General features: G+C 44.1%; 1 pseudogene; it reads left to right on the top strand.

The window, feature by feature from the left end:
- Window positions 1-26,034, top strand: part of LOC116373008 (ADP-ribosylation factor-binding protein GGA3-like) — a 26,313-nt pseudogene extending 279 nt beyond the window's left edge.
- The last annotated feature ends 255 nt before the right edge of the window (window positions 26,035-26,289 follow it).

Here is a 26,289-nt window from a genome sequence, read left to right as displayed (position 1 = left end):
TTATATATTTTTGTCGTTTGACAATAACTTGTCTTGTGGTTCACATTTGGAAATGTTGCATCTTGAAGTTGTGCGTGACTGAAAGTCGAACCTTGCAGTGATGTCGCCAGTTTAATAAACAGGCTTTATGTCTCGTCATTTTGCATGAGCGCGTGCAAATATGGCGAGCGATATTTTCAGCTGCTGCAACTGTAGTCGAAACTGCCTTGTTGTCGCGCTGCATTAAAGTGGCGTTTTACATCTCATGTTTTCTTTGTAGCAAATTCCGCGGAGGGAATTACAGAATAAAAAGTTACAAAGTTTGATTGTGAAGGGCATGTTTTATAATGTATTACCAATATGTTCATTTTTAAACGCAACAAAATAGCTCTGAAAGAACAGGAAGTATGAGAAAGGATACATCTTATCAGCCAGTCATGCGCTCATCCAGATGTTTTTTTTAAATCTTCTCCTTTCCTCGACTAACCAACAGCCAGCGGGAGAAAAAGTACCCAACTTCTCATACTTGAGTAAAAAGATACCTTTATAGTCCAAGTGAAAGTCACACAGTAAAATCCTACACGAGTAAAAGTATTTTAATTTAAAAATAAATATATATATATATATATAAGTATCAAATGTAAATGCAAAAATATTCTTAAGTATCAAAAGTGAAAGTTATAAATCATTTCAAATTCCTTATATTAAAGCAAACCAGACGGGACCATTTTTTTATATAAAACATTTTTTCTTCAATTTACGGATAGCCAGGGACACGCTCCAACACTCAAGACATAATTTACAAACGAAGCATGTGTTTAGTGAGTCCACCAGATCAGAGCCAGTAGGGATGACCAGTGATGTTCTCTGGTAAAGACCCCCAAAAACGTCTTAAGTAGTAGAACTTTAAAGTACACCACTGCCTACACCCACTACACGGCAGAGTGAGCTTCCGGTTCTAGTTCAATGTTACAACATCGTCATTGTAGAAGACACACTTGCAGGGATCTTCCTTTGATCAGAAGGGCAAACGTTTGTTTTTCTTCTTCTATATTTGGGTCACAGACCCATCTAATTAAAAACTAGGCTGATTGATCTCTCTCTTTTCTTTCTCCCTCTCTTCTTTCTCTCTCTCTTTTCTTTCTCTCTCTCTCTCTTCTTTCTCTCACTCTCTTTTCTTTCTCTCTCCTCTCTCTCTCTTTTCTCTCTCCTCTTTTCTCTCTTTTCTCTCTCTCTTTTCTCTCTCTCTTTTCTCTCTCTTCTTTCTCTCTCTTTTCTTTCTCTCTCTTCTTTCTCTTCTTTCTTTCTCTCTCTCTTTTTTCTCTCTCTTTTTTCTCTCTCTCTTTTCTCTCTCTCTTTTCTCTCTCTCTTTTCTCTCTCTTCTTTCTCTCTCTTTTCTTTCTCTCTCTTCTTTCTCTCTCTTTCTTTCTCTCTCTTTTCTTTCTCTCTCTTCTTTCTCTCTCTTTCTTTCTCTCTCTCTTTTTTCTCTCTCTTTTTTTCTCTCTCTCTTTTTTTTTCTCTCTCTCTCTTTTTTCTCTCTCTCTTTCTTTTTTCTCTCTCTCTCTCTTTTCTCTTTTTTCTCTCTCTCTCTCTTTTCTCTCTCTCTCTTTTCTCTCTCTTTTCTCTCTCTTTTCTCTCTCTTTTCTCTCTCTCTCTCTCTCTCTGTTTTCTTTCTCTTTTCTCTCTCTTTTCTCCTCTCTCTCTTCTCTCTCTCCCTCTTTTTTCTCTCTCCTTTTCTCTCTCTCATTTTCTCTCTCCTCTCTTTTCTCTCTCCTCTCTTTTCTCTCTCTTTTCTCTCTCTCTCTTTTCTTTCTCTCTCTCTCTCTCTTTTCTTTCTCTCTCTCACACTTCTTTCTCTCTCTCTTTTCGTTCTCTCTCCTCTCTCTTTTCTTTCTCTTTTCTCTCCTCTCTCCTCTCTTTTCTCTCTCTCTTTTCTCTCTCTCTCTCTCTCTTTTCTTTCTCTCTTCTCTCTCTCTTTTCTCTCTCTCTCTCTTTTCTCTCTCTCTCTCTCTCTCTCTCTCTCTCTCTCTCTCTCTCTCTCTCTCTCTTTTCTCTCCCTCTCTCTCTCTCTCTCTCTTTTCTCTCCCCCTCTCTCTCTCTCTCTCTCTCTCTCTCTCTCAGACAAGGCCACAGACCCGTCTAACTCAGAAGACAGGTGGGACAGTATCCAGGGCTTCTATGACCAGGTCAACCAGGAGGCTGATGGGTGAGTAGACACTATGGCTGTCCCCCCCAGACTGCAGCTTATGACCAGGTCAACCAGGAGGCTGATGGGTGAGTAGACACTATGGCTGTCCCCCCCAGACGGCAGCTTATGACCAGGTCAACCAGGAGGCTGATGACCAGGACAACCTATTCTCTATATAGTGAACTACTGATGACCAGGACAACCTATTCTCTATAATAGGGCACTACGGATGACCAGGACAACCTATTCTCTATAATAGGGCACTACGGATGACCAGGACAACCTATTCTCTATAATAGGGCACTACTTAGGGCTCTGGTCAAAAGTAGACCTAGTGCACTTTTTTTATTTTTTTATTTTTTTATTTCACCTTTATTTAACCAGGTAGGCTAGTTGAGAACACCTTTATTTAACCAGGTAGGCTAGTTGAGAACACCTTTATTTAACCAGGTAGGCTAGTTGAGAACACCTTTATTTAACCAGGTAGGCTAGTTGAGAACACCTTTATTTAACCAGGTAGGCTAGTTGAGAACACCTTTATTTAACCAGGTAGGCTAGTTGAGAACACCTTTATTTAACCAGGTAGGCTAGTTGAGAACACCTTTATTTAACCAGGTAGGCTAGTTGAGAACACCTTTATTTAACCAGGTAGGCTAGTTGAGAACAAGTTCTCATTTGCAACTGCGACCTGGCCAAGATAAAGCGTAGCAGTGTGAGCAGACAACAAAGAGTTACACATGGAGTAAACAATTAACAAGTCAATAACACAGTAGAAAACAAATGGGGAGTCTATATACAATGTGTGCAAAAGGCATGAGGAGGTAGGCAAGTAATTACAATTTTGCAGATTAACACTGGAGTGATGAATGATCAGATGGTCATGTACAGGTAGAGATATTGGTGTGCAAAAGAGCAGAAAAGTAAATAAATAAAAACAGTATGGGGATGAGGTAGGTGAAAAAGGGTGGGCTATTTACCAATAGACTATGTACAGCTGCAGCGATCGGTTAGCCGCTCAGATAGCTGATGTTTTGAAGTTGGTGAGGGAGATAAAAGTCTCCAACTTCAGCGATTTTTGCAATTCGTTCCAGTCACAGGCAGCAGAGTACTGGAACGAAAGGCGGCCAAATGAGGTGTTGGCTTTAGGGATGATCAGTGAGATACACCTGCTGGAGCGCGTGCTACGGATGGGTGTTGCCATCGTGACCAGTGAGCTGAGATAAGGTGGAGCTTTACCTAGCATGGACTTGTAGATGACCTGGAGCCAGTGGGTCTGGCGACGAATATGTAGCGAGGGCCAGCCGACTAGAGCATACAAGTCGCAGTGGTGGGTGGTATAAGGTGCTTTAGTGACAAAACGGATGGCACTGTGATAGACTGCATCCAGTTTGCTGAGTAGAGTGTTGGAAGCCATTTTGTAGATGACATCGCCGAAGTCGAGGATCGGTAGGATAGTCAGTTTTACTAGGGTAAGCTTGGCGGCGTGAGTGAAGGAGGCTTTGTTGCGGAATAGAAAGCCGACTCTTGATTTGATTTTCGATTGGAGATGTTTGATATGAGTCTGGAAGAAGAGTTTGCAGTCTAGCCAGACACCTAGGTACTTATAGACGTCCACATATTCAAGGTCGGAACCATCCAGGGTGGTGATGCTAGTCGGGCATGCGGGTGCAGGCAGCGACCGGTTGAAAAGCATGCATTTGGTTTTACTAGCGTTTAAGAGCAGTTGGAGGCCACGGAAGGAGTGTTGTATGGCATTGAAGCTTGTTTGGAGGTTAGATAGCACAGTGTCCAAAGACGGGCCGAAGGTATATAGAATGGTGTCGTCTGCGTAGAGGTGGATCAGGGAATCGCCCGCAGCAAGAGCAACATCATTGATATACACAGAGAAAAGAGTCGGCCCGAGAATTGAACCCTGTGGCACCCCCATAGAGACTGCCAGAGGACCAGACAGCATGCCCTCCGATTTGACGCACTGAACTCTGTCTGCAAAGTAATTGGTGAACCAGGCAATGCAGTCATCCGAAAAACCGAGGCTCCTGAGTCTGCCGATAAGAATATGGTGATTGACAGAGTCGAAAGCCTTGGCAAGGTCGATGAAGACGGCTGCACAGTACTGTCTTTTATCGATGGCGGTTATGATATCGTTGAGTACCTTGAGTGTGGCTGAGGTGCACCCATGACCGGCTCGGAAACCAGATTGCACAGCGGAGAAGGTGCGGTGGGATTCGAGATGGTCAGTGACCTGTTTGTTGACTTGGCTTTCGAAGACCTTAGATAGGCAGGGCAGGATGGATATAGGTCTGTAACAGTTTGGGTCCAGGGTGTCTCCCCCTTTGAAGAGGGGGATGACTGCGGCAGCTTTCCAATCCTTGGGGATCTCAGACGATATGAAAGAGAGGTTGAACAGGCTGGTAATAGGGGTTGCGACAATGGTGGCAGATAGTTTCAGAAATAGAGGGTCCAGATTGTCAAGCCCTAACAGAAGGAACCCAAATAGTACCGTTCCCTGTATAGAGCACTAGGGCCCATAGGTCCCTGGTCAAAAGTAGTGCACTATATAGGGAATAGGGTACCGTGTGGAACGTAACCTTGGACACAGCAGAGGTTAGACAAGATATCTCACGTTTCAAAAACCAGCCTTTTTTTTTTCACAGATAAGAAACGTTTCCACATTAGTTTGTCATCTAGATTCCACACTGTCATTCTGAGGAACCACTTGTCTGTTGGGTGGGACATCACTGAAAACCACTTCTCCCTTTTCTGGATTGTCATCAGCAAAATAAAGTGTTGGGATTAATAAGTGTTGTCTCCCTGGAGACATAAAGAACCATTGTATAGCAGTAGGCTACAGGGATTCTAAATGCCCTCTGATTGTATAGCAGTAGGCTACAGGGATTCTAAATGCCTTCTGATTGTATAGCAGTAGGCTACAGGGATTCTAAATGCCCTCTGATTGTATAGCAGTAGGCTACAGGGATTCTAAATGCCCTCTGATTGTATAGCAGTAGGCTACAGGGATTCTAAATGCCCTCTGATTGTATAGCAGTAGGCTACAGGGATTCTAAATGCACTCTGTTTTTTTTTACCAGATATCTTTCATGTTGTATATAATGTAGTATTAGATAGTATTAGTTTTGGAAAACACTGCTAGTTTATAAATCTACTCTCCTATTCCCAGTCCTCAGGTTGCCACTCGTCTCCTGGCCCACAAGATCCAGTCTCCTCAGCAGAGAGAGGCTCTGCAGGCCCTCACAGTAAGATAACACGCCATCATATTATTATACTATAGTAATAACTATATAATACTGTTGTAAAACCCCTCTACGTAACAGAAGATCCAGTCTCCTCAGCAGAGAGGCCCTTCAGCCCCTCACAGTAAGAGGTTGAAAGATATGAAGGAAATGCATTGTGTGGCTTCTCTTGGTTCTTGTGGGTTCTGTCACGTGAAGGAGCGCCCAGGGTTTCACGCGTTGCTAGTTAGTGAAGCGAGAGAGAGAACTGGAACGAGAGGAGAGAGAGAACTGGAACGAGAGGAGAGAGAGAACTGGAACTAGAGTAAAGAGAGAGAACTGGAACTAGAGTAAAGAGAGAACTGGAACTAGAGTAAAGAGAGAGAACTGGAACTAGAGTAAAGAGAGAGAACTGGAACTAGAGTAAAGAGAGAGAGAGAGAACTAGAGTAAAGAGAGAGAGAGAGAACTAGAGTAAAGAGAGAGAGAGAGAACTAGAGTAAAGAGAGAGAACTGGAACTAGAGTAAAGAGAGAGAGAGAGAGAACTAGAGTAAAGAGAGAGAACTAGAGTAAAGAGAGAGAACTGGAACAAGAGAGCGAGAACTGGAACAAGAGAGAGAGAACTGGAACTAGAGTAAAGAGAGAGAGAGAGAACTAGAGTAAAGAGAGAGAGAGAACTAGAGTAAAGAGAGAGAGAGAGAACTAGAGTAAAGAGAGAGAGAGAACTAGAGTAGAGAGAGAGAGAACTAGAGTAGAGAGAGAGAGCAACTAGAGTAGAGAGAGAGAGAGAGAACTAGAGTAAAGAGAGAACTGGAACAAGAGAGAGAGAACTGGAACTAGAGTAAAGAGAGAGAGAGCGAGAACTGGAACTAGAGTAAAGAGAGAGAGAGAGAGCGAGAACTGGAACTAGAGTAAAGAGAGAGAGAGAGCGAGAACTGGAACTAGAGTAAAGAGAGAGAGAGAGCGAGAACTGGAACTAGAGTAAAGAGAGAGAGAGAGCGAGAACTGGAACTAGAGTAAAGAGAGAGAGAACCGGAACGAGGGTAAGAGAGAGAGAGAACCGGAACGAGGGTAAGAGAGAGAGAGAACTGGAACGAGAGGAGAGAGAGAACTGGAACGAGAGGAGAGAGAGAACTGGAACGAGAGGAGAGAGAGAACTGGAACGAGAGGAGAGAGAGAACTGGAACGAGAGGAGAGAGGGAGAACTGGAACGAGAGGAGAGAGGGAGAGGGAGAACTGGAACTAGAGTAAAGAGAGTGAGCGAGAGAACTGGAACTAGAGTAAAGAGAGAGAGAGAGTGGCTAACATGGTTTAAGAGGACATAATGAGGGTCAACAGTTCACCTGGCTGGTAACAATGGGAGGCTTGAAGAACAGGGTTTAAACAAATGAATCGAGCAGGAGAATGACATGAGTGCGACTTTTAATTTACTCACATGTAGAACGGTAAGCAGTATGGTCACTGTTCAGTCTACACACTGTCTGGGGCTGTCTGTCAATGGAGGCACCCTGTTCAGTCTACACACTGTCTGGGGCTGTCTGTCAATGGATGCACCCTGTTCCCTACACACTGTCTGGGGCTGTCTGTCAATGGATGCACCCTGTTCAGTCTACACACTGTCTGGGGCTGTCTGTCAATGGATGCACCCTGTTCCCTACACACTGTCTGGGGCTGTCTGTCAATGGATGCACCCTGTTCAGTCTACACACTGTCTGGGGCTGTCTGTCAATGGATGCACCCTGTTCAGTCTACACACTGTCTGGGGCTGTCTGTCAATGGATGCACCCTTTTCAGTCTACACACTGTCTGGGGCTGTCTGTCAATGGATGACTATACACTGACTACACAAAACATTAAGAACTCATCAGGAAACTCTTTCCATGACAAAGACCAGGTCTGCCCAACCCTCTTCCTGGAGATCTACTGTCCTGTAGGTTTTCAGTCCCTCTTCCTGGAGATCTACTGTCCTGTAGGTTTTCAGTCCAACCCTCTTCCTGGAGATCTACTGTCCTGTAGGTTTTCAGTCCAACTCTCTTCCTGGAGATCTACTGTCCTGTAGGTTTTCAGTCCAACCCTCTTCCTGGAGATCTACTGTCCGCCGATATCTAAACTTCCACATCTAAGGTGAAAGGTGACAGAGCTAGAGCGTTATTTGTCAGACCAGGAGACATCTGATGTGAAAGGTGACAGAGAGGTGTTTGTCAGACCAGGAGACGTCCCACAAATCAGTCTGCTCAGGAAAACGTCAGTAGCATCCTAACGGTTTGGCCTGATCACCAAGTATCATGACCATTCTATTGAAAGATGAGACTCTCGCGATGTCGTTCTCCGTTTTGCTCCAGGACGTCCACGGGACTCGTCTGAAGGTCCCCCTGTACCAGTTTAACTAATGAATGGAAGGATATATGGAGATAGTTTAGTGCCTAAAATAAGGGATTAAATACATGGTAAATAAATACAAATATCCTGTGTTTCTATTGGCTAATAGCATTAAGGACAATCTGTTGTTCCATGTGTTTCTATTGGCTAATGGCATTAAGGACAATCTGTTGTTCCATGTGTTTCTATTGGCTAATGGCATTAAGGACAATCTGTTGTTCCATGTGTTTCTATTGGCTAATGGCATTAAGGACAATCTGTTGTTCCATGTGTTTCTATTGGCTAATGGCATTAAGGACAATCTGTTGTTCCATGTGTTTCTATTGGCTAATGGCATTAAGGACAATCTGTTGTTCCATGTGTTTCTATTGGCTAATGGCATTAAGGACAATCTGTTGTTCCAGGTGTTTCTATTGGCTAATGGCATTAAGGACAATCTGTTGTTCCATGTGTTTCTATTGGCTAATGGCATTAAGGACAATCTGTTGTTCCATGTGTTTCTATTGGCTAATGGCATTAAGGACAATCTGTTGTTCCATGTGTTTCTATTGGCTAATGGCATTAAGGACAATCTGTTGTTCCATGTGTTTCTATTGGCTAATGGCATTAAGGACAATCTGTTGTTCCATGTGTTTCTATTGGCTAATGGCATTAAGGACAATCTGTTGTTCCATGTGTTTCTATTGGCTAATGGCATTAAGGACAATCTGTTGTTCCATGTGTTTCTATTGGCTAATGGCATTAAGGACAATCTGTTGTTCCATGTGTTTCTATTGGCTAATGGCATTAAGGACAATCTGTTGTTCCATGTGTTTCTATTGGCTAATAGCATTAAGGACAATCTGTTGTTTAATGTGTTTCTATTGGCTAATGGCATTAAGGACAATCTGTTGTTCCATGTGTTTCTATTGGCTAATGGCATTAAGGACAATCTGTTGTTCCATGTGTTTCTATTGGCTAATGGCATTAAGGACAATCTGTTGTTCCATGTGTTTCTATTGGCTAATGGCATTAAGGACAATCTGTTGTTCCATGTGTTTCTATTGGCTAATGGCATTAAGGACAATCTGTTGTTCCATGTGTTTCTATTGGCTAATAGCATTAAGGACAATCTGTTGTTCCATGTGTTTCTATTGGCTAATAGCATTAAGGACAATCTGTTGTTCCATGTGTTCCTATTGGCTAATAGCATTAAGGACAATCTGTTGTTTAATGTGTTTCTATTGGCTAATAGCATTAAGGACAATCTGTTGTTTAATGTGTTTCTATTGGCTAATGGCATTAAGGACAATCTGTTGTTTAATGTGTTTCTATTGGCTAATAGCATTAAGGACAATCTGTTGTTCCATGTGTTTCTATTGGCTAATAGCATTAAGGACAATCTGTTGTTCCATGTGTTTCTATTGGCTAATGGCATTAAGGACAATCTGTTGTTCCATGTGTTTCTATTGGCTAATAGCATTAAGGACAATCTGTTGTTTAATGTGTTTCTATTGGCTAATGGCATTAAGGACAATCTGTTGTTTAATGTGTTTCTATTGGCTAATGGCATTAAGGACAATCTGTTGTTTAATGTGTTTCTATTGGCTAATGGCATTAAGGACAATCTGTTGTTTAATGTGTTTCTATTGGCTAATGGCATTAAGGACAATCTGTTGTTTAATGTGTTTCTATTGGCTAATGGCATTAAGGACAATCTGTTGTTTAATGTGTTTCTATTGGCTAATGGCATTAAGGACAATCTGTTGTTCCATGTGTTTCTATTGGCTAATAGCATTAAGGACAATCTGTTGTTTAATGTGTTTCTATTGGCTAATGGCATTAAGGACAATCTGTTGTTTAATGTGTTTCTATTGGCTAATGGCATTAAGGACAATCTGTTGTTTAATGTGTTTCTATTGGCTAATGGCATTAAGGACAATCTGTTGTTCAATGTGTTTCTATTGGCTAATGGCATTAAGGACAATCTGTTGTTCCATGTGTTTCTATTGGCTAATGGCATTAAGGACAATCTGTTGTTCCATGTGTTTCTATTGGCTAATGGCATTAAGGACAATCTGTTGTTCCATGTGTTTCTATTGGCTAATAGCATTAAGGACAATCTGTTGTTTAATGTGTTTCTATTGGCTAATGGCATTAAGGACAATCTGTTGTTCCATGTGTTTCTATTGGCTAATGGCATTAAGGACAATCTGTTGTTCCATGTGTTTCTATTGGCTAATGGCATTAAGGACAATCTGTTGTTCCATGTGTTTCTATTGGCTAATGGCATTAAGGACAATCTGTTGTTCCATGTGTTTCTATTGGCTAATGGCATTAAGGACAATCTGTTGTTTAATGTGTTTCTATTGGCTAATGGCATTAAGGACAATCTGTTGTTCCATGTGTTTCTATTGGCTAATAGCATTAAGGACAATCTGTTGTTCCATGTGTTTCTATTGGCTAATGGCATTAAGGACAATCTGTTGTTCCATGTGTTTCTATTGGCTAATAGCATTAAGGACAATCTGTTGTTCCATGTGTTTCTATTGGCTAATGGCATTAAGGACAATCTGTTGTTCCATGTGTTTCTATTGGCTAATGGCATTAAGGACAATCTGTTGTTCCATGTGTTTCTATTGGCTAATAGCATTAAGGACAATCTGTTGTTTAATGTGTTTCTATTGGCTAATGGCATTAAGGACAATCTGTTGTTCCATGTGTTTCTATTGGCTAATGGCATTAAGGACAATCTGTTGTTCCATGTGTTTCTATTGGCTAATGGCATTAAGGACAATCTGTTGTTCCATGTGTTTCTATTGGCTAATGGCATTAAGGACAATCTGTTGTTCCATGTGTTTCTATTGGCTAATGGCATTAAGGACAATCTGTTGTTCCATGTGTTTCTATTGGCTAATGGCATTAAGGACAATCTGTTGTTCCATGTGTTTCTATTGGCTAATAGCATTAAGGACAATCTGTTGTTCCATGTGTTCCTATTGGCTAATAGCATTAAGGACAATCTGTTGTTTAATGTGTTTCTATTGGCTAATAGCATTAAGGACAATCTGTTGTTTAATGTGTTTCTATTGGCTAATGGCATTAAGGACAATCTGTTGTTTAATGTGTTTCTATTGGCTAATAGCATTAAGGACAATCTGTTGTTCCATGTGTTTCTATTGGCTAATAGCATTAAGGACAATCTGTTGTTCCATGTGTTTCTATTGGCTAATGGCATTAAGGACAATCTGTTGTTCCATGTGTTTCTATTGGCTAATAGCATTAAGGACAATCTGTTGTTTAATGTGTTTCTATTGGCTAATGGCATTAAGGACAATCTGTTGTTTAATGTGTTTCTATTGGCTAATGGCATTAAGGACAATCTGTTGTTTAATGTGTTTCTATTGGCTAATGGCATTAAGGACAATCTGTTGTTTAATGTGTTTCTATTGGCTAATAGCAGTAATGCCAAATTCAATGTTTCATCCTATACATTATATATATATATATATCTTTGATACCATAAGGGATCTTAAAATGCCAAATCAGATAGCTAAGTGATCCTTGGTATGACCATCACAAAACAATTTCATGTGTTAGCATGTGTTGACACAGGGCCGTCCTTTGTTACATACCAAATGTACCCTATTCCCTATATAGTGCACTACTTTTGACCAGAGCCCTATTCCCTATATAGTGCACTACTTTTGACCAGAGCCCTATTCCCTATATAGTGCACTACTTTTGACCAGAGCTCTATTCCCTATATAGTGCACTACTTTAGACCAGAGCCCTATTCCCTATATAGTGCACTACTTTGACCAGAGCCCTATTCCCTATATAGTGCACTACTTTAGACCAGAGCCCTATTCCCTATATAGTGCACTACTTTTGACCAGAAACCTATTCCCTATATAGTGCACTACTTTTAACCAGAGCCCTATTCCCTATATAGTGCACTACTTTTAACCAGAGCCCTATTCCCTATATAGTGCACTACTTTTGACCAGAGCCCTATTCCCTATATAGTGCACTACTTTTGACCAGAGCCCTATTCCCTATATAGTGCACTACTTTTGACCAGAGCCCTATTCCCTATATAGTGCACTACTTTAGACCAGAGCCCTATTCCCTATATAGTGCACTACTTTAGACCAGAGCCCTATTCCCTATATAGTGCACTACTATAGACCAGAGCCCTATTCCCTATATAGTGCACTACTTTTGACCAGAAACCTATTCCCTATATAGTGCACTACTTTTGACCAGAGCCCTATTCCCTATATAGTGCACTACTTTTAACCAGAGCCCTATTCCCTATATAGTGCACTACCTTTGACCAGAGCCCTATTCCCTATATAGTGCACTACTTTTGACCAGAACCCTATTCCCTATATAGTCCACTACTTTTGACCAGAGCCCTATTCCCTATATAGTGCACTACTTTTGACCAGAGCTGGCAAAGGGTGACATTTGGGACCAAGGCATTGTTAATGTTTAGGGCTGTGTGTGTGGGGTCATGTGATGCCTGTTGATGGTTAACTAAGGTTGTTGAATATAAACGGTATTTCCTGTGCTGTGTCTGGGGTCAGATCCTAAAGGGATCTGTTCCACTAGTTTCATTCACTTCCATTCACTGGGAGGGACAAGATTTTCCATTTGGGCTCCTAGACAGTGGGGTAGATACACTTCCTGTAGAACCTATAGAATTCTGACATCACTGTTTCCCACAGGTTCTAGAAGCCTGCATGAACAACTGTGGGAAGAGGTTCCACAGTGAGGCGGCAAAGTTCCGCTTCCTCAATGAACTCATCAAAGTCCTGTCTCCAAAGGTATGAATAACCCCAATGGTTTTGTAAGGAATATGTCTGTGGTCATCCCAAATGGAAGCCTATTGGGAAGCCTATTAGGCTGGGTTACTGTAGAGCTCTGTGTGGTTTAGGCTGGGTTACTGTAGAGCACTGTGTGGTTTAGGCTGGGTTACTGTAGTTTAGGCTGGGTTACTGTAGAGCTCTTTGTGGTTTAGGCTGGGTTACTGTAGTTTAGGCTGGGTTACTGTAGAGCTCTGTGTGGTTTAGGCTGGGTTATTGTAGTTTAGGCTGGGTAACTGTAGATTAGGCTGGGTTACTGTAGATTAGGCTGGGTTACTGTAGTTTAGGCTGGGTTACAGTAGATTAGGCTGGGTTACTGTAGATTAGGCTGGGTTACTGTAGTTTAGGCTGGGTTACTGTAGTTTAGGCTGGGTTACTGTAGTTTAGGCTGGGTTACTGTAGATTAGGCTGGGTTACTGTAGATTAGGCTGGGTTACTGTAGTTTAGGCTGGGTTACTGTAGATTAGGCTGGGTTACTGTAGATTAGGCTGGGTTACTGTAGTTTAGGCTGGGTTACTATAGAGCTCTGTGTGGTTTAGGCAGGGTTACTGTAGTTTAGGCTGGGTTACTGTAGTTTAGGCTGGGTTACTGTAGTTTAGGCTGGGTTACTGTAGTTTAGACTGGGTTAGTGTAGTTTAGGCTGGGTTACTGTAGTTTAGCCTGGGTTACTGTAGTTTAGGCTGGGTTACTGTAGTTTATGCTGGGTTACTGTAGTTTAGGCGGTGTTACTGTAGTTTACACTGGGTTACTGTAGAGCTCTGTTGCTGAAGTATAAAGGGCTTTAGAAAATAAATGTGATTGATTGATCTGCAGTTCCTGGATCAGTGGTGCGGAGGTGAAGCTGAAACTGTGTGTGTGTGTTAACAGTTCCTGGGTCAGTGGAGTGGTGCGGAGGTGAAGCTGAAACTGTGTGTGTGTGTGTTAACAGTTCCTGGGTCAGTGGCGTGGTGCGGAAGTGAAGCTGAAACTGTGTGTGTGTGTGTGTGTGTGTTAACAGTTCCTGGGTCAGTGGAGTGGTGCGGAGGTGAACCTGAAACTGTGTGTGTGTGTTAACAGTTCCTGGGTCAGTGGAGTGGTGCGGAGGTGAAGCTGAGGGTGACGGAGGTTCTGTACAGCTGGACTTTGTGGCTCAAAGAAGAACCCAAGATTCAGGAGGCCTACCGCATGCTGAAGAAACAAGGTCCATTACAACACCTCAGAGCCTTTGAACCGCTACTCAGAACCGTTATACCTCAGAACTCTAGCACCTTAGAACCAGGAGGCCTATCACTCAGGAAACGAGGTCTGTTACCGCTCAGAACCATTATACCTTAGAACCAGGAGGCCTATCGCTCAGGAAACGAGGTCTGTTACCGCTCAGAACCATTACACCTTAGAACCAGGAGACCTATCGCTCAGGAAACGAGGTCTGTTACCGCTCAGAACCATTATACCTTAGAACCAAGAGGCCTATCACTCAGGAAACGAGGTCTGTTACCGCTCAGAACCATTATACCTTAGAACCAGGAGGCCTATCGCTCAGGAAACGAGATCTGTTACCGCTCAGAACCATTATACCTTAGAACCAGGAGGCCTATCACTCAGGAAACGAGGTCTGTTACCGCTCAGAACCATTATACCTTAGAACCAGGAGGCCTATCACTCAGGAAACGAGGTCTGTTACCGCTCAGAACCATTATACCTTAGAACCAGGAGGCCTATCACTCAGGAAACGAGGTCTGTTACCACTCAGAACCGTTATCCCTCAGAACTCTAGCACCTTAGAACAGCTACAGCTTAGTTACAGGAGGCCCAGCGCATGGTTAAAAAAAACAAGGTCCATTATGATACAGAACCGTTACAACATGTGGGCCCAGGTCAAAGGTCGGGCTCTGTAAAGAGAATCAGGTGGCGGTTTGGGGAAACAACCACTCATTGTCTCTCCGTGTCTGTTCTTCAGGCCTTGTGAAGAAGGACCCTAAACTCCCAGACACCATTGTGATGCCTCCTCCCTCACAGAGAGCTGGGGACTCTGTGTTCAACCAGGAGGAAAAGGCCAAGGTGTGTGTGTGTGTGAGAAAACCTTTTTAGTTGATCTTCTTGTCCTATCTCTCTTAATGTGTGTGTGTGTGTTTACAGTTGTTAGCCACACTCCTGAAGAGCAGTAGTCCTGAAGATCTGCAGACAGCCAACAGACTGATCAAGAACACCATCAAAGAAGTGAGACCGTGTGTGTGTGTGCATGTTGGTGTGTGTGTGCATGTTGGTGTGTGCGTCTGTCTGTGTGTGTGTGTGTACCTGTTGGTGATGGTTGACTGCTGTATTCTTGTCTGTAGGAGCAGCAGAAAGCAGAGCTTGTATCTAGACGTGTCTCTACCCTGGAGGAGGTCGCTAGCAGAACCAGACAGCTGAGAGAGTTACTACAGCAACACGGTCTCACTGGGCCCTCCACACACCACACTGACCACCTGAAGGTATGGGGCTGTTTCTCTGTGTGTGTCTACTAAACAGATACCGTGTGTGTGTGTGTGTGTGTGTGTGTGTGTGTACACTAAACAGATACTGTGTGTGTGTGTGTGTGTGTGTGTGTGTGTGTGTGTGTGTGTGTGTGTGTGTGTGTGTGTGTGTGTGTGTGTGTGTACACTAAACAGATACCGTGTGTGTGTGTGTGTGTGTGTGTGTACACTAAACAGATACTGTGTGTGTGTGTGTGTACACTAAACAGATACCGTGTGTGTGTGTGTGTGTGTGTGTGTGTGTGTACACTAAACAGATACCGTGTGTGTGTGTACACTAAACAGATAGTGTGTGTGTGTGTGCTGTACACAGATGGTACTAACACATGACTGTGTATCCTGTGTATCCTGTCCTTCCTGTAGTCCCTCTACGAGAGCTGTGATAGGCTCAGACCCAACCTTTTCCGATTGGCCAGTGACACTGTCGACGATGACGAAGCTTTAGGTAATTTACGTTTATTATTTAGTCTCTATGTATCCAGATCTATGTTGATCATTTAGTGTCTATGTATCCGTATCTACGTTGATCAGTTAGTCTCTAAGTATCCAGATCTACGTTGATCATTTAGTGTCTATGTATCCATATCTACGTTGATCATTTAGTCTTTATGTATCCATATCTACGTTGGTCATTTAGTCTCTATGTATCCAGATCTACGTTGGTCATTTAGTCTCTATGTATCCAGATCTACGTTGGTCATTTAGTCTCTATGTATCCAGATCTGCGTTGGTCATTTAGTCTCTATGTATCCATATCTACATTGGTCATTTAGTCTCTATGTATCCAGATCTACATTGGTCATTTAGTCTCTATGTATCCAGATTGTCTATGTATCCAGATCTACGTTGGTCATTTAGTCTCTAAGTATCCAGATCATCGTTGGTCATTTAGTCTCTATGTATCCAGATCTACGTTGATCATTTAGTGTCTATGTATCCATATCTACGTTGGTCATTTAGTCTATGTATCCAGATCTACGTTGGTCATTTAGTCTCTATGTATCCAGATCATCGTTGGTCATTTAGTCTCTATGTATCCAGATCTACATTGGTTATTTAGTCTCTATGTATCCAGATTGTCTATGTATCCAGATCTACGTTGGTCATTTAGTCTCTATGTATCCAGATCTACGTTGGTCATTTAGTCTATGTATCCAGATCTACGTTGATCATTTAGTCTCTATGTATCCAGATCTACGTTGGTCATTTAGTCTCTATGTATCCATATCTACGTTGGTCATTTAGTCTCTATGTATCCAGATCATCGTTGGTCATTTAGTCTCTATGTATCCAGATCTACATTGGTTATTTAGTCTCTATGTATCCAGATCTACATTGGTTATTTAGTCTCTATGTATCCAGATTGTCTATGTATCCAGATCTACGTTGGTCATTTAGTCTCTATGTATCCAGATCTACGTTGGTCATTTAGTCTCTATGTATCCAGATCTACGTTGATCATTTAGTCTCTATGTATCCAGATCTACGTTGATCATTTAGTCTCTATGTATCCAGATCTACGTTGATCATTTAGTCTCTATGTATCCAGATCTACGTTGGTCATTTAGTCTCTATGTATCCAGATCTACGTTGATCATTTACTCTCTATGTATCCAGATCTACGTTGATCATTTACTCTCTATGTATCCAGATCTACGTTGATCATTTACTCTCTATGTATCCAGATCTACGTTGATCATTTACTCTCTATGTATCCAGATCTACGTTGATCATTTACTCTCTATGTATCCAGATCTACGTTGATCATTTACTCTCTATGTATCCAGATCTACGTTGATCATTTAGTCTCTATGTATCCAGATCTACGTTGATCATTTAGTCTCTATGTATCCAGATCTACGTTGATCATTTAGTCTCTATGTATCCAGATCTACGTTGGTAATTTAGTCTCTATGTATCCAGATCTACGTTGATCATTTAGTCTCTATGTATCCAGATCTACGTTGATCATTTAGTCTCTATGTATCCGGATCTACGTTGATCATTTAGTCTCTATGTATCCAGATCTACGTTGGTCATTTAGTCTCTATGTATCCAGATCTACGTTGGTCATTTAGTCTCTATGTATCCAGATCTACATTGATCATTTAGTCTCTATGTATCCATATCTACATTGGTCATTTAGTCTCTATGTATCCAGATCTACGTTGGTCATTTAGTCTCTATGTATCCAGATCTACGTTGATCATTTAGTCTCTATGTATCCAGATCTACGTTGCTCATTTAGTCTCTATGTATCCAGATCTACGTTGGTCATTTAGTCTCTATGTATCCAGATCTACGTTGATCATTTAGTCTCTATGTATCAGTCTTCTGGTACAGCCAGTCTTCTGGCTGTACCAGGTAGAGAACCAGGCTCTGGGGGGTGGCCAGTCTTTTGGCTGTAGCGGGTAGAGAGAAACCAGGCTCTGGGGGGAGTTCAGTCTTCTGGCTGTAGCAGGTAGAGAGGAACCAGGCTCTGGGGGGTGGCCAGTCTTCTGGCTGTACCAGGTAGAGAGGAACAGGCTCTGGGGGGTGGCCAGTCTTCTGGCTGTACCAGGTAGAGAGAAACCAGGCTCTGGGGGGTGGCCAGTATTCTGGCTGTACCGGGTAGAGAGGAACCAGGCTCTGGGGGTTGCCATTCTTCTGGCTGTACCAGGTAGAGAGGAACCAGGCTCTGGGGGGTGGCCAGTCTTCTGGCTGTACCGGGTAGAGAGGAACCAGGCTCTGGGGGGTGGCCAGTCTTCTGGCTGTACCGGGTAGAGAGGAACAGGCTCTGGGGGGTGGCCAGTCTTCTGGCTGTACCAGGTAGAGAGGAACCAGGCTCTGGGGGGTGGCCAGTCTTCTGGCTGTACCAGGTAGAGAGGAACCAGGCTCTGGGGGGTGGCCAGTCTTCTGGCTGTAGCGGGTAGAGAGGAACCAGGCTCTGGGGGGAGGCCAGTCTTCTGGCTGTACCAGGTAGAGAGGAACCAGGCTCTGGGGGGTGGCCAGTCTTCTGGGTATTCGAACCAGCAACCTTTCAGTTACTGACCCAATGCTCTAACTGATAGCTAGGTTATTGACCCAATGCTCTAACTGCTAGCTAGGCTACCTGCTGGTTACTGACCCAATGCTCTAACTGATAGCTAGGCTACTGACCCAATGCTCTAACTGATAGCTAGGCTACCTGCTGGTTACTGACCCAATGCTCTAACTGATAGCTAGGTTACCTGCTGGTTACTGACCCAATGCTCTACCTGCTAGCTAGGCTACCTGCTGGTTACTGACCCAATGCTCTAACTGATAGCTAGGCTACCTGCTGGTTACTGACCCAATGCTCTAACTGATAGCTAGGTTACCTACTGGTTACTGACCCAATGCTCTAACTGATAGCTAGGCTACCTGCTGGTTACTGACCCAATGCTCTAACCGCTAGCTAGGCTACCTGCTGGTTACTGACCCAATGCTCTAACTGATAGCTAGGCTACTGACCCAATGCTCTAACTGATAGCTAGGCTACTGACCCAATGCTCTAACTGATAGCTAGGCTACTGACCCAATGCTCTACCTGCTAGCTAGGCTACCTGCTGGTTACTGACCCAATGCTCTAACTGATAGCTAGGTTACCTGCTGGTTACTGACCCAATGCTCTACCTGCTAGCTAGGCTACCTGCTGGTTACTGACCCAATGCTCTAACTGATAGCTAGGCTACCTGCTGGTTACTGACCCAATGCTCTAACTGATAGCTAGGCTACCTGCTGGTTACTGACCCAATGCTCTAACTGATAGCTAGGTTACCTGCTGGTTACTGACCCAATGCTCTAACTGATAGCTAGGCTACCTGCTGGTTACTGACCCAATGCTCTAACTGATAGCTAGGCTACCTGCTGGTTACTGACCCAATGCTCTAACTGATAGCTAGGCTACCTGCTGGTTACTGACCCAATGCTCTACCTGCTAGCTAGGCTACCTGCTGGTTACTGACCCAATGCTCTACCTGCTAGCTAGGCTACCTGCTGGTTACTGACCCAATGCTCTAACTGATAGCTAGGCTACTGACCCAATGCTCTAACTGATAGCTAGGCTACTGACCCAATGCTCTACCTGCTAGCTAGGCTACCTGCTGGTTACTGACCCAATGCTCTAACTGCTAGCTAGGCTACTGACCCAATGCTCTAACTGATAGCTAGGCTACTGACCCAATGCTCTACCTGCTAGCTAGGCTACCTGCTGGTTACTGACCCCAATGCTCTAACTGATAGCTAGGCTACTGACCCAATGCTCTACCTGCTAGCTAGGCTACCTGCTGGTTACTGACCCAATGCTCTAACTGCTAGCTAGGCTACCTGCTGGTTACTGACCCAATGCTCTAACTGATAGCTAGGCTACCTGCTGGTTACTGACCCAATGCTCTAACTGATAGCTAGGCTACTGACCCAATGCTCTACCTGCTAGCTAGGCTACCTGCTGGTTACTGACCTAATGCTCTACCTGCTAGCTAGGCTACCTGCTGGTTACTGACCCAATGCTCTAACTGATAGCTAGGCTACTGACCCAATGCTCTAACTGATAGCTAGGCTACCTGCTGGTTACTGACCCAATGCTCTAACTGATAGCTAGGCTACTGACCCAATGCTCTAACTGATAGCTAGGCTACCTGCTGGTTACTGACCCAATGCTCTAACTGATAGCTAGGCTACCTGCTGGTTACTGACCCAATGCTCTAACTGCTAGCTAGGCTACCTGCTGGTTACTGACCCAATGCTCTAACTGCTAGCTAGGCTACCTGCTGGTTACTGACCCAATGCTCTAACTGCTAGCTAGGTTACCTGCTGGTTACTGACCCAATGCTCTAACTGATAGCTAGGCTACTGACCCAATGCTCTAACTGATAGCTAGGCTACTGACCCAATGCTCTAACTGATAGCTAGGTTACTGACCCAATGCTCTAACTGCTAGCTAGGTTACCTGCTGGTTACTGACCCAATGCTCTAACTGCTAGCTAGGTTACCTGCTGGTTACTGACCCAATGCTCTAACTGATAGCTAGGCTACTGACCCAATGCTCTACCTGCTAGCTAGGTTACCTGCTGGTTACTGACCCAATGCTCTAACTGATAGCTAGGCTACCTGCTGGTTACTGACCCAATGCTCTAACTGATAGCTAGGCTACTGACCCAATGCTCTAACTGATAGCTAGGCTACTGACCCAATGCTCTAACTGATAGCTAGGCTACCTGCTGGTTACTGACCCAATGCTCTAACTGATAGCTAGGCTACTGACCCAATGCTCTAACTGATAGCTAGGCTACCTGCTGGTTACTGACCCAATGCTCTAACTGATAGCTAGGCTACTGACCCAATGCTCTAACTGATAGCTAGGCTACCTGCTGGTTACTGACCCAATGCTCTAACTGATAGCTAGGCTACTGACCCAATGCTCTAACTGATAGCTAGGCTACCTGCTGGTTACTGACCCAATGCTCTAACTGATAGCTAGGCTACTGACCCAATGCTCTAACTGATAGCTAGGCTACCTGCTGGTTACTGACCCAATGCTCTAACTGATAGCTAGGCTACTGACCCAATGCTCTAACTGATAGCTAGGCTACCTGCTGGTTACTGACCCAATGCTCTAACTGATAGCTAGGCTACTGACCCAATGCTCTACCTGCTAGCTAGGCTACCTGCTGGTTACTGACCCAATGCTCTACCTGCTAGCTAGGCTACCTGCTGGTTACTGACCCAATGCTCTAACTGATAGCTAGGCTACCTGCTGGTTACTGACCCAATGCTCTACCTGATAGCTAGGCTACCTGCTGGTTACTGACCCAATGCTCTACCTGATAGCTAGGCTACTGACCCAATGCTCTAACTGATAGCTAGGCTACTGACCCAATGCTCTAACTGATAGCTAGGCTACCTGCTGGTTACTGACCCAATGCTCTAACTGATAGCTAGGCTACTGACCCAATGCTCTAACTGATAGCTAGGCTACCTGCTGGTTACTGACCCAATGCTCTAACTGATAGCTAGGCTACTGACCCAATGCTCTAACTGATAGCTAGGCTACCTGCTGGTTACTGACCCAATGCTCTAACTGATAGCTAGGTTACCTGCTGGTTACTGACCCAATGCTCTAACTGATAGCTAGGCTACTGACCCAATGCTCTAACTGATAGCTAGGCTACTGACCCAATGCTCTAACTGATAGCTAGGCTACCTGATGCCCTATTTATTGTATTTTATGTTCTGTTCATTCTTGTCTTCCATGTTGTGTTCCTTCCATTCCAGCTCAGATCCTGAGGGCCAATGATGAGCTGACCCTGGTGGTCAACATGTATAAAGACATGATGGGGGGGAGAGAGAGCAACAGGATGAGAGGAGGAGGTGGTGGAGAGCGCTCCATAAACAACGGTACATCTGTCTAGCTCCACTCTACACCACTCATACATTGTCTACTAACAGGGTGTACAGGTCTACTAACAGGGTGTGTTGTCTTGTGTTTGTTCCTCCCCCCTCCAAGGTTTTCAATTTGGCAGAGAACCTTGTGTGTGTTGTAGTGGTGTTTCAGTCTGAATGTCTCTGTGTTGTCATGTCAGGGGAGTGTTGTCTCTATCCCTAGGACAGAGTACCTACCTGTGTGTTCTAGTGTTGTCTCTATCCCTAGGACAGAGTACCTACCTGTGTGTTCTAGTGTTGTCTCTATCCCTAGGACAGAGTACCTACCTGTGTGTTCTAGTGTTCTGTGTTCTAGTGTTCTGTGTTCTAGTGTTGACTCTATCCCTAGGACAGAGTACCTACCTGTGTGTTCTAGTGTTCTGTGTTCTGTTCTAGTGTTGTCTCTGTCCCTAGGACAGAATACCTACCTGTGTGTTCTAGTGTTCTGTGTGTTCTGTGTTCTAGTGTTGACTCTATCCCTAGGACAGAGTACCTACCTGTGTGTTCTAGTGTTCTGTGTTCTAGTGTTGACTCTATCACTAGGACAGAGTACCTACCTGTGTGTTCTAGTGTTCTGTGTTCTAGTGTTGACTCTATCCCTAGGACAGAGTACCTACCTGTGTGTTCTAGTGTTCTGTGTTCTAGTGTTCTGTGTTCTGTTCTAGTGTTGTCTCTATCCCTAGGACAGAGAACCTACCTGTGTGTTCTAGTGTTCTGTGTTCTGTTCTAGTGTTGTCTCTGTCCCTAGGACAGAATACCTACCTGTGTGTTCTAGTGTTCTGTGTTCTGTTCTAGTGTTGTCTCTATCCCTACGACAGAGTATCTACCTGTGTGTTCTAGTGTTCTGTGTTCTAGTGTTCTGTGTTCTGTTCTAGTGTTGTCTCTATCCCTACGACAGAGTACCTACCTGTGTGTTCTAGTGTTCTGTTCTAGTGTGACATCATAGAGGACGTGTTGTTTCAGTGTGAATCTCAGTGGTTGTATTTTCATATAGTCTCCATCCCCAGGTCCCAGCAGCCCCAGAGAGATAAAGTGTTACCATCTAATAGACCTGTCAGCCCTGGACTCTCCACAGACACATAGACCACCTTCTAAAGACATGTCTTCCTCCGTCTCACCTCCCCACCACGTCTCCTCCTTCCTGTCCTCCTCCTCTACCCCCCAGCCTCGGCTTGGCACCCCTCCTCCCTCCTCTCCTCTCTCCCGTCAACGGCTCAACAGTACTCCCCTATCTCTAATCGATCTGGACGTGACAGGTTCGTACAGGTTCTGTTTCTTTAGAACGTCCCTCCCCCTCTCCTTTTGATGTGGATGTTTCTGCTGTGATGTCATCATGATCCAGATGTGTTGTGAAACAGTATTCACTTCCTGTATCTGGACTGTAGTGGTGTTTGTGTTGACGTGTGTTGGTGATGAGGTTCTGTGTCTAATGTTAACAGGGATACGTGTGTTCTTTATTCAGAGCTGGATAAACCGGCATCGTCTCAAAGCCAGAGCAGCACGTATACATGAACTACTCCAGGTACAGTTACTCTGGATGCGCCCTAAATGGCTCCTATTCCCCTACATAGTGCCACTACTTTTGACTAGAATGGCTCACTATTCCCTACATAGGCACTACTTTTGACGCTGAATAGCACCCCTATTCCCTATATAGTGCACTACTTGACCAGAATGGCACCCTATTCCCTACATAGGTGCACTACTTTTGACTAGAATGGCACCCTATTCCCTACATAGTGCACTACTTTTGACCGGAATAGCACCCTATTCCCTATATAGTGCACTACTTTTGACCGGAATAGCACCCTATTCCCTATATAGTGCATACTTTTGACCGGAATAGCACCCTATTCCCTATATAGTGCACTACTTTTGACCAGAATGGCACCTTATTCCCTACATAGTGCACTACTTTGACCAGAATGGCACCCTATTCCCTACATAGTACACTACTTTTGACCGAATGGCACCCTATTCCCTACATAGTGCACTACTTTTGCCCAGAATGGCCACCCTATTCCCTACATAGTACACTACTTTTGACCAGAATGGTTCCCTATTCCCTAATAGTGCACTACTTTTGACCAAAATGGAACCCTATTCCCTACATAGTGCACTACTTTTGACCATGGCCCAAGGGGTTCACAACAACACCAGATCATATTTACCACTGATTTGTTCCTCTTCAACACAGATGCGCTGTCTTCTCCTTATTTCAGATGAGACTAGGAGAGGAGAACACAGGGAGAGACCATTCCCTGACCACGTGGGGGGTGTGGAGGGAGAGACCACCACTGGTGGCCCGGGGTTGCGGCAGTGGCTCGTCAAATGGAGCTGACTGGTGAGGGATGGATGGATGGATGGATTGAGAAAGAGAGCGAGAGACATAGTACCGTGACGATTCAATCTTTTCTTCTTCCTGTCAGGGCGTGCCTTCAGAATCGTCCAATTGTGATGGTCAGGATCACCATCAAACTCACAGAGTCAGCCAATGACAGAGTCAGGATCTCCAGTGAATCAGAGAGTTTCAATCTCCCAGAATCCTTAGCAGAGATCCACGTCCCACTGGAATCCATTAACCAAGTAAGGTTTTGTCCTAAATGGCACACTATTCCCTCTAGAGTGCACTGTTTTTAACCAGGGCTAACTGATAAAGGGAAACATTGGAACATAGCCCTAGTTTTTGTCCTTTTCTTAAGATCTTTTAAACGCAGTAATACACAGAATAGGTGTGTGTCCCAAATTGCATCCTAATTCCTTTATAGTGCACTTCTCTTGACCAGAGCCTATGGGTGCACTATATAAGGAGCCATTTTGGATGCACACTAGGAGTTAGTGGTGTCACTACAGTTGTCTGTAGTCATTCATGTTAATGGATACCTCTGGTCTTTTCTATTTCAAGTCATCTGTTCTCTGTTGGCACGTCTGAGGTGTTCATTTCCTGAATGTCTCCGATAGGTCGATTGGAGCCAATCACAGTGTACGACCAGAATGGCGTCCATGTTTCCCTCCATTTTGCCAAAGACCCGCCCCCGGGACACCCTAACGTTGCTGTGGTTATCGTCTCCACGGTGAACACCTCCGCACTTCCTGTTAAAGACATCCTGTTTCAGGCTGCTGTTCCCAAGGTAACAGACAAACGCCCAAATATGGACAAGACATTTTTAAACTCCTACATTTTCTAACTTTAAACAATCTCTCTCCTTGTCTAATGAATCCTTTGTTTCCATCAATGACTGGTTGACTGATTGAATGACTGACTGTCAGAGTTCCCACGGGTCCTTAAATTTGAGGGAATTGGGCCTGGAAAGTCCTTGCTTGAGGGAATTGGGCCTGGAAAGTCCTTGAATTTGAGGGAATTGGGCCTGGAAAGTCCTTGAATTTGAGGGAATTGGGCCTGGAAAGTCCTTGAATTTTAGGGAATTGGGCCTGAAAGTCCTGCTTGAGGAATTGGGCCGAAAGTCCTTGAATTTGAGGGAATTGGGCCTGGAAAGTCCTTGAATTTGAGGGAATTGGGCCTGGAAAGTCCTTGAATTTTAGGGAATTGCCTGGAAAGTCCTTGCTTGAGGGAATTGGGCCTGGAAAGTCCTTGAATTTGAGGGAATTGGCCTGGAAAGTCCTTGAATTTGATGTTTAATTAAGAAGGTGTGGGAACCCTGGACTGATTGATTTGATGGACTGATTGATTCATTGATTGAGTCATTGATCTTACTGAATGACTGTCTGGTTGACTGAATGACTGGCTGACTGAATCACTGGCTAGCCGACTGATCTCCCTGTCTGTCCTCCAGACTATGACAGTGAAGCTCCAGCCGTCTTCAGGGAATGACCTCCCCTCCTACAACCTCTGCTGCCCCCTGCTGCCCTCTCACAGATACTGCTCCTCTCCAACCCACACAGGGTGAGTCTACTGCTCAACCTGACACACTGGAAACACATTGTTTTGTTACCGTCAGACCTGTGACTTGGCCGGCATTCATTCATAAGGCTCATCATCAACAAGTGAACTTCATTGTCAACAATGTGGCTTTTAAAGGCAGTCTTGGTCTATCTCAAGAGTTTATTAACTGTTAATGTCAAGTGCCGTGGCTTGTTGACAATGTGCCTTTGATGGAATGGTGGTGATTTGTGTGTTATCTCCCTCCAGCGTTAGGTGTGTTTTATTAGAATAGTGATGGTTTGTGTGTTATCTCCCGCCAGCGTCTGTTATCTCCCTCTAGCGTCAGTGTGTTTGATGGAATGGTGATGGTTTGTGTGTTATCTCCCTCCAGCGTCAGGTGTGTTTGATTAGAATGGTGATGGTTTGTGTGTTATCTCCCTCCAGGGTTAGGTGTGTTTGATTAGAATGGTGATGGTTTGTGTGTTATCTCCCTCCAGCGTAAGGTACGTCTGCGCTACAAGCTGACCCTGGTCCACGATGGAGAGCAGAGCCTCAGTGAGATGGGAGAGGTGGAGGACTTCCCTGACTGGTCACCTGGATGGGCCTCTGATCTGAGAGAACCCTGCATGGAATTCTAGAACCTGAAGAGAGACATTCTAGAACCTGAGAGAGAGAGACATTCTAACCTGACAGAGAAATATTGTGGTACCTGATAGAAGAAAGGTTCTGCAGCATAATGTGGAACCCTTGCGATTGCTGCCTTGACCGCCATGATGTCATGTAGTTGGTCATGTGATGCGTGTGTATTTACTTTTGATATGCGGTCATCCTTGGAGGTTCTTAAAAACTGATATTTATTTAGTAT

This window comes from Oncorhynchus kisutch, unplaced genomic scaffold, assembly GCF_002021735.2.
Source record: "Oncorhynchus kisutch isolate 150728-3 unplaced genomic scaffold, Okis_V2 scaffold4003, whole genome shotgun sequence".
NCBI classification, from domain to species: Eukaryota; Metazoa; Chordata; class Actinopteri; order Salmoniformes; family Salmonidae; genus Oncorhynchus; species Oncorhynchus kisutch.
The sequence above is the reverse complement of the archived record's forward strand: the minus strand, read 5'-3'. Positions and strand labels throughout refer to the sequence as shown.